This window comes from Protopterus annectens, chromosome 11.part0, assembly GCF_019279795.1.
Source record: "Protopterus annectens isolate FY-2018-M chromosome 11.part0, PAN1.0, whole genome shotgun sequence".
NCBI classification, from domain to species: Eukaryota; Metazoa; Chordata; order Ceratodontiformes; family Protopteridae; genus Protopterus; species Protopterus annectens.
In genome coordinates, this window is record NC_056745.1 from 1259651644 (window position 1) to 1259665994 (window position 14351).

Consider the following 14351-nt stretch of genomic DNA (forward strand, 5'->3'; position numbering starts at 1 on the left):
CTCTTAATAATCATTTTGTATATCTTGTGTCTGGAAATTCTGGGCTTTTTGCATAATAGTAACAATACATAATTCCTTTCTTATCCTCAATAGTCCACTCTATCATCTTTATGTCTCTTCTCTGGCCTATCAGTTTTTGTAATTTTTGTGAACTGCTACTTCCTTCTACAACAGGGGGGGCATCCTCCCTCTGGGCCTGGCTTGTTCCCATTGTAGGAATGTTTCCGTATTTTGAGGATTCTACATTATCATTTTTTCCTGAGTCTTGCACCGCCCTCCACTCCCCAGTATAATGTCCTCACTGTTAGATCAGATCACAAAGTGGTCTCTCTCTTGAAATAATTATAAAACAAGAACCCCCATTTAATCCCAAAACTTTTAAGAACTTTTCTAAGGCAAACTGCCCCCTGTTAAGTGACGGCATAGCTAATTTCCAAGTTCCCCCAAACCTAGAAACACAGAAGCCTATGTGGAGGTGTACACATAAGAATTGTATGACGATATAAACAACTGCATTGTAAAAAATGCACTTAGTACCTCCAAGATTGTCGCTCTTGGTAATCTGTGTCCCCTAGGGTTCACGTCGGAACTAAATCAAAATTAAACTAGAGCGAGAAAATCTTGTATGTTCAAAACGATGTTCCAGTATAATCAATATTCATTAAACAATCATGTATAAAGATATAGTTGCAATAGTACGTCTGAAAAAATAATAAAGATAAAAATAAAAATAAATAACCATAAAATAAATAGAACAAGGCAGGAGGAAACTCAAAGAGTTTGAGTTTTATTTGGCAGATGAGCGCTTTACATAAAGATAAAAAATGGTGTAACAGTTGAAGAATATATACCTAGTAGGAAAAACAGTTTATTTAATTAATTAACATAGACCAGGTGACATCATATAATTTCCATACCACTTAACGTGTTGGTACAACATAAAAGTTATTAGAAATAAAACATTTCAAAATGTGTTAAATATGTTACACTCAGTCTGTTTAAGGGGATATGTAACAACTGTTGCGAATTAACAGATATGTTTTATGCAGTTAGGTAGTGGTAAGCATATAAAATGAGTATTAAAACTTTAGTAAAATAAATTTGCGAATAGATTTGCGGCCGGGATCGAACTGTGATCCTTAGTAGAAAAAAACACGGTAGCGAGGGTAAAAGTGGAGATCTGATTGGAGGGATATTGTGCAGGATTGTACTTTAATATGTGCCCAACTTCACCTTTGTGTCTACTTCCATGTCTTATATTACTTTTATTTATTTATTTTTTTTTAATTTGTTTTTCTTTAGTATTATTCTTTAATTAATATAGGATGTGGTATTTGGTAGCTTAAATACAGTTTATAAGGAGGACTTGACTGGCTGACTGCATTGGCTCTGCCGCCAGACCACTCTCCCTTAATTGGTGAGCGGTAAGCCAGGCTACCAATCAACACAACACAATCAGTCCAATCAAGGCAATGCACATCACCTTAGCCTCACCCATTCTCACTCCTCAAATCCTTCGCCCATTTCACTAATCTAACCAACCAAATCCCCCCATTTTTGGTGCCCTCTAATGGGGACTAATTACTCCTTAGGGATGGGTTTTCCTCGGACCGCCTAATTGCAGTCCCACAAAACCCAGCCTACCATCCACTAAGTTGCAGCAATTAGATTACAGGGGTGTATACTTCATCCTACCTCACCACTCCCTATTATCTACAGCCTCTCTATTGGCGCCTGCCTTTTGGCGCCCTTTCTTACATCACCAATGTGTGTTTATTTCTACAATAAACCCACCCCCATCATGCCCCATTCATGTAGCTGCTGTTTCCACCTATCAACGCCTAAAACTAATTTGGCACCATTTTTGCAGCCACAAAGTGGTCTCTCTCTTGAAATAATTATAAAACAAGAACCCCCATCTAATCCCATTAGTAAGGCATTGATCAGGGATGTGCAAACTCCTACCTTTTCCCTTTCTGAAACCTGCTCCTATCATAGAGCTTCTTCTCAAGTCCTATCAGCGCCTGAAGCTAAGTTGGTGCCTTTTCCTTACCAACAATGACATCAACAAGGGGTGGCCGCTCTGCCCACATCCTAGCTGGTGGACTGTGCTCCTGCCCTGCTCCAATCACGGAGCCAGCTCGTACCCACCAAACACTGAATGTTACATGGCTTAATCAGCCAATTACGTACAATCATGCACAATATCTCTCCAATCACATCTCCGCTTTTACCCTCACTACCGTGTTTTTATCTACTAAGGGTCACCGTTTGATCCCGGCCACAGGTCTATTAGCAAATGTATTTTACTAAAGTTTTAATTCTCATTTTATACGCTTACCACTACCTAACTGCATAAAACATATCTGTTAATTCACAACAGTTGTTACATATCCCCTTAAACAGACTGAGTATAACATATTTAAGACATTTTTAAATCTTTTAAATCTTTTATTTCTAATGACTTATATGTTGTACCAACCCGTTAATTGGCAAGGAAATTATATGATGTCACCAGGTCTATGTTAATTAATTAATTAATGAATTAATTAATTAATTAAACTGGTTTTCCCACTAGGTATATATTCTCCATCTGTTACACCATTTTTTATCTTTATGTAAAGCCCTCATCTGCCAAATAAAACTCAAAGTCTTTGAGTTTCCTCCTGCCTTGTTCTATTTATTTTATGGTTATTTATTTTTATTTTTATCTTTATTATTTTTTCAGATGTACTAGTGCAACTATGTCTTCATACGTGATTGTTGAATGAATATTGATCATACTGGAACATCGTTTTGAACATACTGATATTTAATAGCCTAGAGGGATTCCTCTGTACTTTAAGTGCTAGCCACAAAGTTTGAGAAATCATTTTATGCTCAACTCCAGAGAGACTTGCTTGGCTACAAACATCTGCATTAGAAGCTGAAGCTAAGTGAAAATTGCAGTAGTACATTTAATATTCTGTTAAGTACAAACTTGCAGTTTTAAAAGTACTGTATTTTCATTTTTTCTCTTTCCTAATTGTGTGTTTCTGAACAGTGTCTTCTGTGTCTCTCTGCAGTTAGTTTCCCACCCTGCCTCCCTGTTCTTATGTTGGTATTAGTGTTGCTGGCTCTGGAATTGCCCACCCCTCCTGTAAGTCTGTATTAGAACACTCCTCCTGTGTCCATCTCATTTGCTCACTTAGCCAAGTACAGTGAGATCATATTCTGAGTCTAGCTTTCACTCTACTTAATACAGAGAGTAGATTTGAGAAGGCCCCCCAAAAAAATTAATTTGCCTTTACTGTATTTGTCTTTCCTCCTGCTTTATTTTGCTTTTCTTAAAAGTGCTCAATTTTATTTATTCTGTTGCATTCATTACTGCTTGGTCGTAGCCAGATTAAATTGTAACTGTTATTCTTTGTCTTTTGGTTTAAGCACTTGGGCTTCATACAGGCTGTTTTACATTGAGAAGGTTTGTGGTCTGCACTGTTGTTGCAGGACAGGTAGCTTACATCCTTCTAAGCTGGGAATTGCTGATTGAAGGCCCACTGTCTGCTATTCTAAAAGTGTATTAGTTCTGGCTTACGCACTTGGGCTTCAGGCCAGTTATTCTACATTAAGAAGGTTTGTGGTCTGCACCCTTGTGGGAGGAGAGGCTGGATTCTGCCCTTCTGAGCTGGGAATATCTGGTCACAGGCTTATTGTGCCTGCTTATTTGAACTGTTTCTTTCTGAAATTGGTGCGGCTTGTTGCAGTAGCATAGACCAGATTCAGGCCTGCTGAATCTAGCTTTGTTTGTATAACCTGAGCACTGATCCAGGCCATCTTTTTTGGAGAAGGTTCCCCTGCATCCTAGTAAACGGGTGTGCAGTTAGAACTTGTCTGATTGAAGACTGCTGGAACAGGGCTCAGTTTTGAGCTTTTTTTCTGGTTAATTGGGTAACTTGTTTAAATCAGTTTGTTCATTTTCTGTTGTTTATATATATATATATATATATATATATATATATATATATATATATATATATATATATACATATAAATTATACTTTATTCATCTGCTTTTACTGTATTTATGTTTCTTCCTACTTTATTACTAGTGGCATTGACTGCAACTCTGATCTGCAATATATAACAATAAGTAGCCTTTTCTGTGCATTTAAAGTGTTTTTTGAGTGTATCTGCTTTATTTTCTTAAAAAAAAAAAAAAAATATATATATATATATATATATATATATATATATATATGTGTATATATATATCTATATATATATACTTATTTCCCGCCTTTCTAAGCTAGTAGCTAGTATAGTCCAGTTTTCAGGTTAGTGCTGAATTCAGGGCTGTGTTACAAATCTCTGTGTTTGCCCATACCTTACTTAGATAGAAGGAAGTTCTCTGTTCACCTGTGAGAGAGGGGAGCTTTGAGCAGCCTGTCTGTCCCTGGAGGAGTGGTTTCAGCCAAGAAATTAGTAGTTTATTGGCTATTTTGGGCTAATTTCTATCTCTTTCATTTCCCTGCTATAAATACCGTATTTGCCTGGTTTTGCATGCCAGGCAGCGCCGGTTAGCTAGGGTAACACTATTCCCAGCTCCACAAAGTCTCCTCTTCAATTTTTCCCTTGGAACTAGACAAACTTTCAACTTAACCACTCAAGCCACTCATTTCTTAGACTGACACTTACTCAAAACGTATAGCAAGCATTTATAAACCCTAGCACTAGACCCTCCTGTACTGTACAGAAGGACAAGGCTCTCTATTCGACCTTACCAGCCATCCAATAAAACAGTTCATGTACCTATCCAGGCATGTCCAAAGGGCAGTTTCCTGTGTACTCTCCAGTCCAACTGGTGAATCTGGGCATTTTGAGGCAATGTTACAACTGCCTCATGTACACAGACAACCCCCTCCTCCTACCACCAAACACTAATACATGCGAGAGATGCAATTATACAGCCAAACTGGAGGCTAAGCTCTCTCAACCCAAGACTGGATCAGACAGTCAAGAGGAGAAGGGAAATACTTGCATCACACCACCAGTCTCACATAAACCCATTAAAGCAGCACTGGAAAAAACACACATGAAAACACACTCGGGCTCTAAATAAAAATCTGCAAAACCAACAGCGACCTCCAAAACAAACATCCAAGCAACCCCCAACACAAACCATGAAATACATACTTCACAAAACCAGTCTGCCATGCAGTCACAGCCCTTAAGGCAAAATAACATACCCAACATACTAGTAATAGGTGACTCTATAGTCAAGCACACTGACATCCCACTCACTAGGCTGAATAAGGAGAACGTTACTGTTAGATGCCTGTTGGGCACCAGGATCCGCCACATAACACAAGCACTCAGGTCACTACAGAACAAGTACAGATATGACTCTGTCATTGTCCATGTTCGTGTGAATGACCTGAGCTGTACCTCTCTGGACTACATGAAAAGAGACATGGAAGAGCTCTCTGATCACATAGCCCAGGCCAGTATGACCCTGACCCTGAGTAGCATCCTGCCCTCACCAAGAATGATACCACGGTATAAAGAAAAATTTCTCAATTTCAACAATTGGCTAAGTTTCAGGTGTCATTCAAAGGGGATCCAGTGTCTGTTCGCTTGGGATGACATGCTCGACAAGCTACGCTGCTTTGCTAGAGATGGCTTGCACTTGTCACCCTTAGGCTTTTGAATACTGGCCAAGGCTCTTGCCACCCCCACAGTGCCTTTTTTGGGCAAGGCTCAAAAGAAAAACCTACCGCCGTAAATAGCACAAGTAACAAAAAACTGAGGGTAGTGCTACTAAATGTCAGAAGTCTGAACCTCAAAATGCACGTACTCGAGGTACTCCTCAGTATGGAGAAAATCAATATATGTGCAGTAGCAGAAACCTGGTTTAAGGCTCCAGAGAGCACCCCAGCAATACCAGGCTACAACTCATACCATACATTTTGGCCACAGAACCCAAACCGAAATACAAAAGGCTGGGGCGTATCCATATTCATCAAGGATACCCACACCTCCAGGTTAGTGGCACAGCACGATGCTTCAGAGATCATCCATGTGCAACTAACAATGGACAAAACTGCAATTCAAATTGTAGCTTGCTACAAATCACCCACCATGTCCCAGGACCCCCATTCCGCGTTCCTGGAAACACTGAGAAACATAAAGGTCCTACCAAACACCCTAATATTGTATGATTTAAATTATCCAAACATTAACTGGGAGAACTACTCAAGTACTAACTCCCTTGCCCAACATTTCCTAGAGTTTATAAACTCAAATGCCCTGGTTCAACTGGTCAACACTCCCACCCGAAGTGACAACATATTGAACCTGGTCATCACCAACATGGGCGACTGGTGTTTCACACCAGAGGTCAACCCCTTGCTGGTTAGATGTGACCATAAACAAATCACTTTGGATATCCACATTCTGCCCCCACCCCCGGACAAGAAAACCACCATGAAAAACTTTTCAAAAGCAAAGTTCACGTTACTTAAGACTGAGGTGGAAGGTTTCAAAGCCCCCATGCTGAAGGATAATGCTGTCCAAGCTGCAAAATTCTTTACTAATGCATTCTACGGGCACCTACAAGAATGCATGGATCATGCCATCCCAAGCAAAACCAAGACTCACTCCTCCAAGAAAAGGAAACCAGTCTGGTGAACTCCTGCCATAAACAAGCTATACAATAGAAGGAGGAAACTAGTACAGAAAAGAGTAAAATCCCAAGAAGGGAAGACATCCCTGATCAGTATCAGCATGAAACTACGATCCCTCATAAAATCATCCAAGGCGAGCTATGAAAGAAAAATTGCCAAGGACTCCAAAGATAACCACAAGGCATTCTTTAGCTATGTCAAGAATCTAACTGGCAATGCTCAGATCTGCTCAGAGTTAGTGCAGAATGGCAAAAAATACACTGAACCGACCGATATCGCCATCATCCTGGCAGACAGGTTCAGTGCAAACTTCACTCCCCTCTAACCCCCAAGAGGGCCCATAACCACACCAGAAGAATGTAAAGTCCCTGAAATCACAGACACTCAGGTTAAAACAGCCCTCTCCAAAGCCAAAAACACAGCATCAATGGGACCGGCCATAGAGTGGCGCACAGCAGTGGTTATTCCACTCCACAAAGGTGGAGCCACAACAGACTCTGGGAACTATCGCCCTATAAGCCTGACTAGCTTGGTCTGCAAGGCTATGGAGCGCATCATTGTGGAACTCATTAACAGAGACATTGGGAACCTCCAAACACTGGATCCTACCTAGTTTGGCTTTGTTAAGGGGCAGATCATGCCTCCTAAACCTGGTGGACTTCTTTGAGACAGTTACCAAGGCTATAGATGAGGGAAAGGTGGCACATACAGCCTACCTAGACCTCACAAAGGCCTTCAACACCATTCCCCATTCTGGTATTATAGACAAGCTCACCAGCCTGAACATAAACCCCTACGTCACAAGATGGGTTGCCAACTGGCTCACAGACAGAACCCACATGGTAAGAGTTGCGGGAGCTAGGTCCGACTCTAAATCGGTTACAAGTTTAGTTCCCCAGGGCTCAGACCTAGGACACCTCCTGTTTGGCATATACTTCTCAGAGGTACAGGCAAGCACAGGAGGGCTATGGCTGACCAAGTTCACAGACGACTGCAAACTAGGGGCTATAATTGACTCTCTGGCTGACACAGACATCCTCCAAAAGGGTCTCACTGAGACGGATACCTGGTGTCAAAATCATGGCCTCAAGCTAAATGCCAAAAAGTGCATAGTCATCCCCTTTGGAAAAAACAAAGTACCCACAAACTACCACATAGGTGGTAGTCCCCTAAATACGGAAGACGTAAAAAGGGATCTGGGGACCCAAGTAGATAGTAATCTCACCTTTGATAATCACATTGCCAAAGTGGTTAGAAAATCCTTCTACATGGCCCACCTAATCACAAAAGGGTTTGCATCCAGATCAAAGAGGTCATTGTGCCCCTCTACTCATCACTCATCAGACCCATCATAGAGTACAACGCCCTATTTGGGATGTACCTTACAAGACACCTGCAACAGCTGGAAGGACCACAGAAGTACCTCACCAGGAGGATCACTAGCCTCAATGTCCTATGCAGCTCGACTGAAGAAATTACAGCTGTACTCAGTTGCATTCAGCCTACTCAGAGGTGATCTCCGCCTGACATACAAGGCTATGTCCAACCCAGAATTGATGGACATGCTCCACCTAAAGAAAACCTTATCCCCATGAGCCACACACTCTAGGGATCTAAACCTCACCAGAACAATAGATAGGATGTGCTGGAGGGATAGATTCCTGTCACAGAGACTTCCCATGCTTTGGAACAAGATCCCAATCTACATTAGGCAGAGCTCCTCGCTAACACTCTTCAAAACAAATCTTGATGTGTGGATGGGAAACAATAAGTAAATAAAAAGATCATTTCTGTGGCTCTGTTAGACAGAGGCACAGGGAACTAATCTAAGGGGGTGGCGAAAGCCAACACATTTTGGCTAGGCTTATAAATGCCTTCGGGCAGATAGCCTAGTACCTACCTATGAACCTATGAACCTATGCAAGATTTTCTCACTCTGGTTTAATTTTGATATAAACAACTGCATAGAAACAGCAGTATTAGACCAAAATAACCCTAGGACAAACCACAAAAACAAGCCACCATGGTGGACCCCTGGTATAAATAGATTGTGCAACAAAATAGAGAAAATCTCATCTAGAAGCAAAAACTCTCTCATTAGTCTAAACAAGCAAATCAAGAGACTAGCCAAGTCTTCAAAAGTGAATTTTGAGACAAAAATAACCTCCAAAGCTAAGGATAGCCATTAGGAATTTTTCAGTTATGTCTGCAATCTTAAAGGCAACACACAGCAATGCAATGTGCAGAGTTAGTTGTAAATGGCATCACCTATACCAAGCCATAATATATTGCAAATCTGATGGCAGATAAATTCCGTTCAAAATTCATCCTCTCCATCACCTTCAAGTTACCCCCAAGAAATACCTTCCATCATTCTACTACCAGTCATCACAAAAGAACAGATCATCACTATGCCCTCTAAAGCTAAAACCACTACTTCAATGGGCCCCAACAAAATCCCTGGATGCCTCTTAAATAACTTGACACAGGACCTATCAGGCCCACTAGGATCTCTTCTTAACCACAGCCTCCTGACTGGCTTTGTTCCTGTGGAGTGGAGAACAGCAACAGTCATCCCTCTGCATAAAGGTAAACCATCATCAGACTTGGGAAATGACAGACTCATAAGTGTGACTAGACTTATATGCAAGGTCAAGAAAAGAATAATCATGGACCTGATAAATAATGACTTAGGAAACCTCAAACACTGGACTCAACCCAGTTCGGCTTTGTTAAGGGCACATCATGCCTGCTCAATCTGTTGGACTTCTTTGAGAAAGTCACTAGGGCCATGGATGAAGGTAAAACAGTGCATACTGCCTACTTTGACCTGGCTAAGGCATTTGATACAATTCCTCACTCAGGTATTTTAGATAAACATATAAAACTGAGTATAAATCCCTACACCACAGATGGATAACCAAATGGCTCATGGACAGGATCCATGTTGTTTAGAGTGGGAGAATCCAGATCCAGCAAGAAGCCATTTAGTAGTGGTGTACCATAGGGCTCAGTGCTGGGATTGCTCTTGTTTGGACTATACCTCTCTGAAGTCAGGGTTAATATCAAAGGTCTTTGGCTGGTCACGTTTCCTGATGACTGCAAAATGGGAGGAATCACTGAATCCCCAAGTGATGTAGATATTCTTTAGAAGGGTCTAACTCAGACAAATGATTGGTGCCAGAGCCATGGCCTAAAACAAAATGAAAAAAAAAAAATAATAATAATAATAATTATAACCTTTGGGAAGTCAAATACCTCAGCAAATTACAACATTAATGGCATACCCCTAAGAGTGGACTCAGCGGTGAGAGATCTAGGTACCCAGATAGACTGCATCCTGAATATTGACCACCATGTGTCCACAGTGGTGAGGAAGTACTTCTATTTAGCATCGCTTATAAGTAAAGGGGTGACATCCAGATCCAAGGAAGTTATAGTCTCACTGTACTCAGCCCTAATCAGTCAATAATCAGTACAATGCACCTTTTGGCATGTACTTGACCAGGTACTTGGAACAGCTGGAGTGGCCTCAGAAGTTCATTACAAAGAAAATACACAGTGTAAATGACATGTCCTATGATGTTCGACTAAAACCCCCATCCCTTCACTCTGCCTCCTACTGACTATTAAGGGGTGATCTATGCCTAACCAACAAGGCAATCTGAAATCCAGCCCTGATGAAACTTTTACATATTTGCAAGAGAAACTGCATGAGGGCCACCTGATCTAAGAATCTAAACCTGGTCTGTGACATGAATAAAACACGCTGGAGAGAGATATGTATCTCAGAGATTACCCCTTCTCTGGAACATGCTTCCTCTTCATGTAAAGCACAGCACTTCTCTGGCCTTCTTCAAATGTATTTTGGATCAATGGATGGGGAATCCTAAACTCTCTCCTGGGGTGGTGCCCATGTCACTTATGGACAAGGACAGACTGTAAAATACTTAGAGGCATAGGCACAAACCTAAGCCATCCTCTAGCCATTATGGGTCAGAAATTGGGTAAAATTTGGGTAAAATGGCTAAGCTTATAAGGGCTTTTGAGCCATTAGCCTGGTAATCTCCTGTGAACCTATGAAGACCAATAACCATCTCTAATCATGGCGTCCCCTAATCTTTGTGTCCATTACCATCCTTGTCTGTCTTGTATGTTCTGTATGTCTTCACCTGCTAGCTAACTTACCCTACATACAAACTCTTCTTATTAAGTACCCTCTACAACACCCCCCTGAAAAAAAGAATGAAAAGGGCACCTATCCCACAAAAAAAAAGAAAAAAAATGATGACCCATATCTAGCTCTCTACTCCACATATGTGTTCATATAAAACACTTGGTTTGGTTAAACTGGGCCACACAACATTAGTAAGTTGTTGTCATACACCTTATAAGTTATGTCTATCCAAATTTCTTAGACTATCTGCAGAAATACAATGTTAACTTGTGAAGAAGTGGATAGCTTTGGTGCTCTCTGACCACCCGTCCTACACATTTTTTAATAACTCCTCCAGTGTCCTACCCTCTGCTTGCTCCCCATTTTCACTTCTGTCCTATCAACCCTATTTCACACCATTACTTTGGTCAAAAATAGATTTACACAACACACACATGGCCAGAAATGGCTCATAAACAAAACACTCCATTTCTGATCGCAGCATTTGCTTGATGTTTGGCACTGGACAGCAATGCTAAGTGATATTAAAAGATATTTTCATGTCCTTTGGCAAAAACTGATGAATTTACCTTTGGATCCTTTCACATGGTGCTCCCCACAGTACTATTCTTAGTGCTGCTGTGCTTTAGAAAGCAATATTGATAACACCCACAGGGATCGGTCCTGGGTCTTCTCCTGTTCGGCATCTACTTCTCAGAAGTCCAGGCCAACACAAAGGGACTCTGGCTGAACAAGTTCACAGATGACTGCAAGCTAGGAGCCATTATTAACTGCCCAAGTGATGCAGACATTCTACAGAAAGGCCTCACTGAGACCAATGACTGGTGTCAAAACCATGGCCTTAAGCTTAATGCCAAAAATGGTGTCGTCATCCCCTTGAGTAAAAACTCAGTTCCCACTAATTACCACATTAATGGGAGCCCACTGAACACTGAAGGCATTATAAGAGATCTGGAGATGCAGGTTGACAGCAACCTCTCTTTTGGCCACCACATTGCCACTGTCGTCTAAAAGGAGTTCCTATTACCTAATCAAAAGTTTAGGTTAGTGAATACCTAAATGTCGATCTGATAATAGCGAAAGCAAAAAAAATGCGAATGGGCGATTTAACGCAGGGAAAGAATTCCCTTGGCTGTTTTGCGGATTTTGCCCCTTTTCCCACTGTAGAGCGATATCAGAGTTGGTATATTTAGTTGGGGGCACAGCCCCCCAGATTGGCAGATTGGGGGTGTGGGAGGTGAAGCCCCCACTTCATTTTGTTTTAATTTTTTTTTTTTTTTTTTTTGTGGCCGAGGGAATTCATTCCCTAAGTTAAATCGGCCGTTCGCTGTTTTAATTTTTCGATATTAGCAGATCGAGTTTTAGGTATTCACTAACCTAAATGCTCGATCAGGTAATATAGATGCATCAGAAAGTCCTTCTATGTGGCACATCTCATTACCAAGGGTTTTGCATCCAGGAAGAAAGAGGTCATCGTCTCTCTCTACTCTTCTCTCATTAGACCAATCATTGAGTATAATGCCCCATTTGGCATGTACCTCACTAGATACCTGCAACAGCTGGAGAGGCAATAGAAGTACTTCATGAAGAGGAACCTAGGCATTAAACACGTCTTAGATGGACAGACTCAAAAGACTCCAGGTATTCTTTGTCTCATATCATCTATTTAGAGGCGATCTTTGCTTGACTTACAAAGCCATGTCTGACCCAGCTCTGTTAAAAATGCTACATCTAAAGAAATCTCAATCCCTCCACACTACACACTCCAGATACCTCAACCTCATTACCACAATCAACAGAACATGCTGGAGGGACAGGTTCTTCACCTAGAGACTGCCCATGCTCTGGAATGGACTTCCCATACATGTCAAGCAGAGCACCTCACTGTCCCTCTTCATGAGAAATCTTGATGAGTGGATGGGTAGAGAAAGTTCGCCCCAGGGATCACTCCAGTGGCTCTACTTGATAGAGGCACTGGGAACTAAAGTTGGGCAGCATGATGCCAGGGAACTTCTATGGGCTAGGCTTGTAAAGGCTCAAGGGCTATTAGCCTAGTACACACCTATGAGCCCATGAACTATTAGGAGACTCTCATTATTGTCTATATATATATATATATATATATATATATATATATATATATATATATATATATAGCACACCAAACATGTCCAGCACTACAATAAAGAAACAATTAATCGGCCGTTTTGGAAGAAAGGCTTTATTAAGCCAAAAAACAGTCTGCCCCACAGACCGGTTTCGCTCTAACTGAGCGTCATCAGTGTGATACAGCAGTATGAACACATCACGCATATATGCGTGCTTTCACATTCACATTTTCTCTCTCTTAAAGAGATACTCGGCAAGTACAGCTTGAGGTGAAAAAATACAGCTTAAAGTGAAAAAAAACATATGTTACCATGTAAAATCCATTATATAAATGGTATCAAAGACATAAAATACCTTTCAATACGCACTATATATTATAGGGAACTCCCAAAAAAACATATCTTGTCATTATATTATATTAAACCTAAGATTAGGGCGCTAATACATTGACACATGCACCAATATATATGTGTGTATCTGCATAAATAGACCCAAATGATATTCAATCAAAATATAATAAATGCATATTGTGTGCACAGATACATACTAACATTGCAAAAAAATACATACATAAACATGCACATATACGCAATCACACATATATATACACACACACACACATATATACATATATAAATGTAAACATATATATATATATATATATATATATATATATATATATATATATATACATACATGCAAAAATACGCCCACACATATATACAAATGTACAAAAAATATATACATGTCAACACGCAAGATGCAAAAGTACAAAAAAAAATATATAGAGATGCCAAAAACCAATTAATAACCTAAAACTTAACTAACTAAAGATGGAATTGAGATAAACAGTCAGGAATGCATAGATAGCATTCCACTGGTTGGCATTTTTTTTTTCAGCTTTTTCCCGGTTAGGGGTCGCCACAGCGGATCACCTGTCTGCCCATGATTGGTAGTGGAGTTTTACAGTGTTGAGTTGCCAGCCCACTGCCCAACCTTCCACAGAAGGCACACAGACACACTCACTTCTGGGGCCAATTTGGAGTGTCCAATCCGCCTACAGCATGTCTTTGGAATGTGGGAGGAAGCAGCTCAATACACCTTAATGTATTTTATTTTATGTTACATTTGTTTACCGGGATGGTCAGATGTATGAGTTATTGCTATAGTATCTTGAGAGTTGTGATTAACACATTTTTGTCTGCCTTTCACACCACATTGTCCATTCACCCAAACATTACCAACTAGTAAGAGTGCATGTGACTCTAATGGACGGGTCTAGCCAACATGTCTGGCATATATGCTTCCATTCAGGGGAAGCATTTACATGGGGGACAGGGCTCCCTTAGCAATTTCGCTCCACTTTAGTCTAAAAATTTTTTTTTTGCAATGCAATGATGATG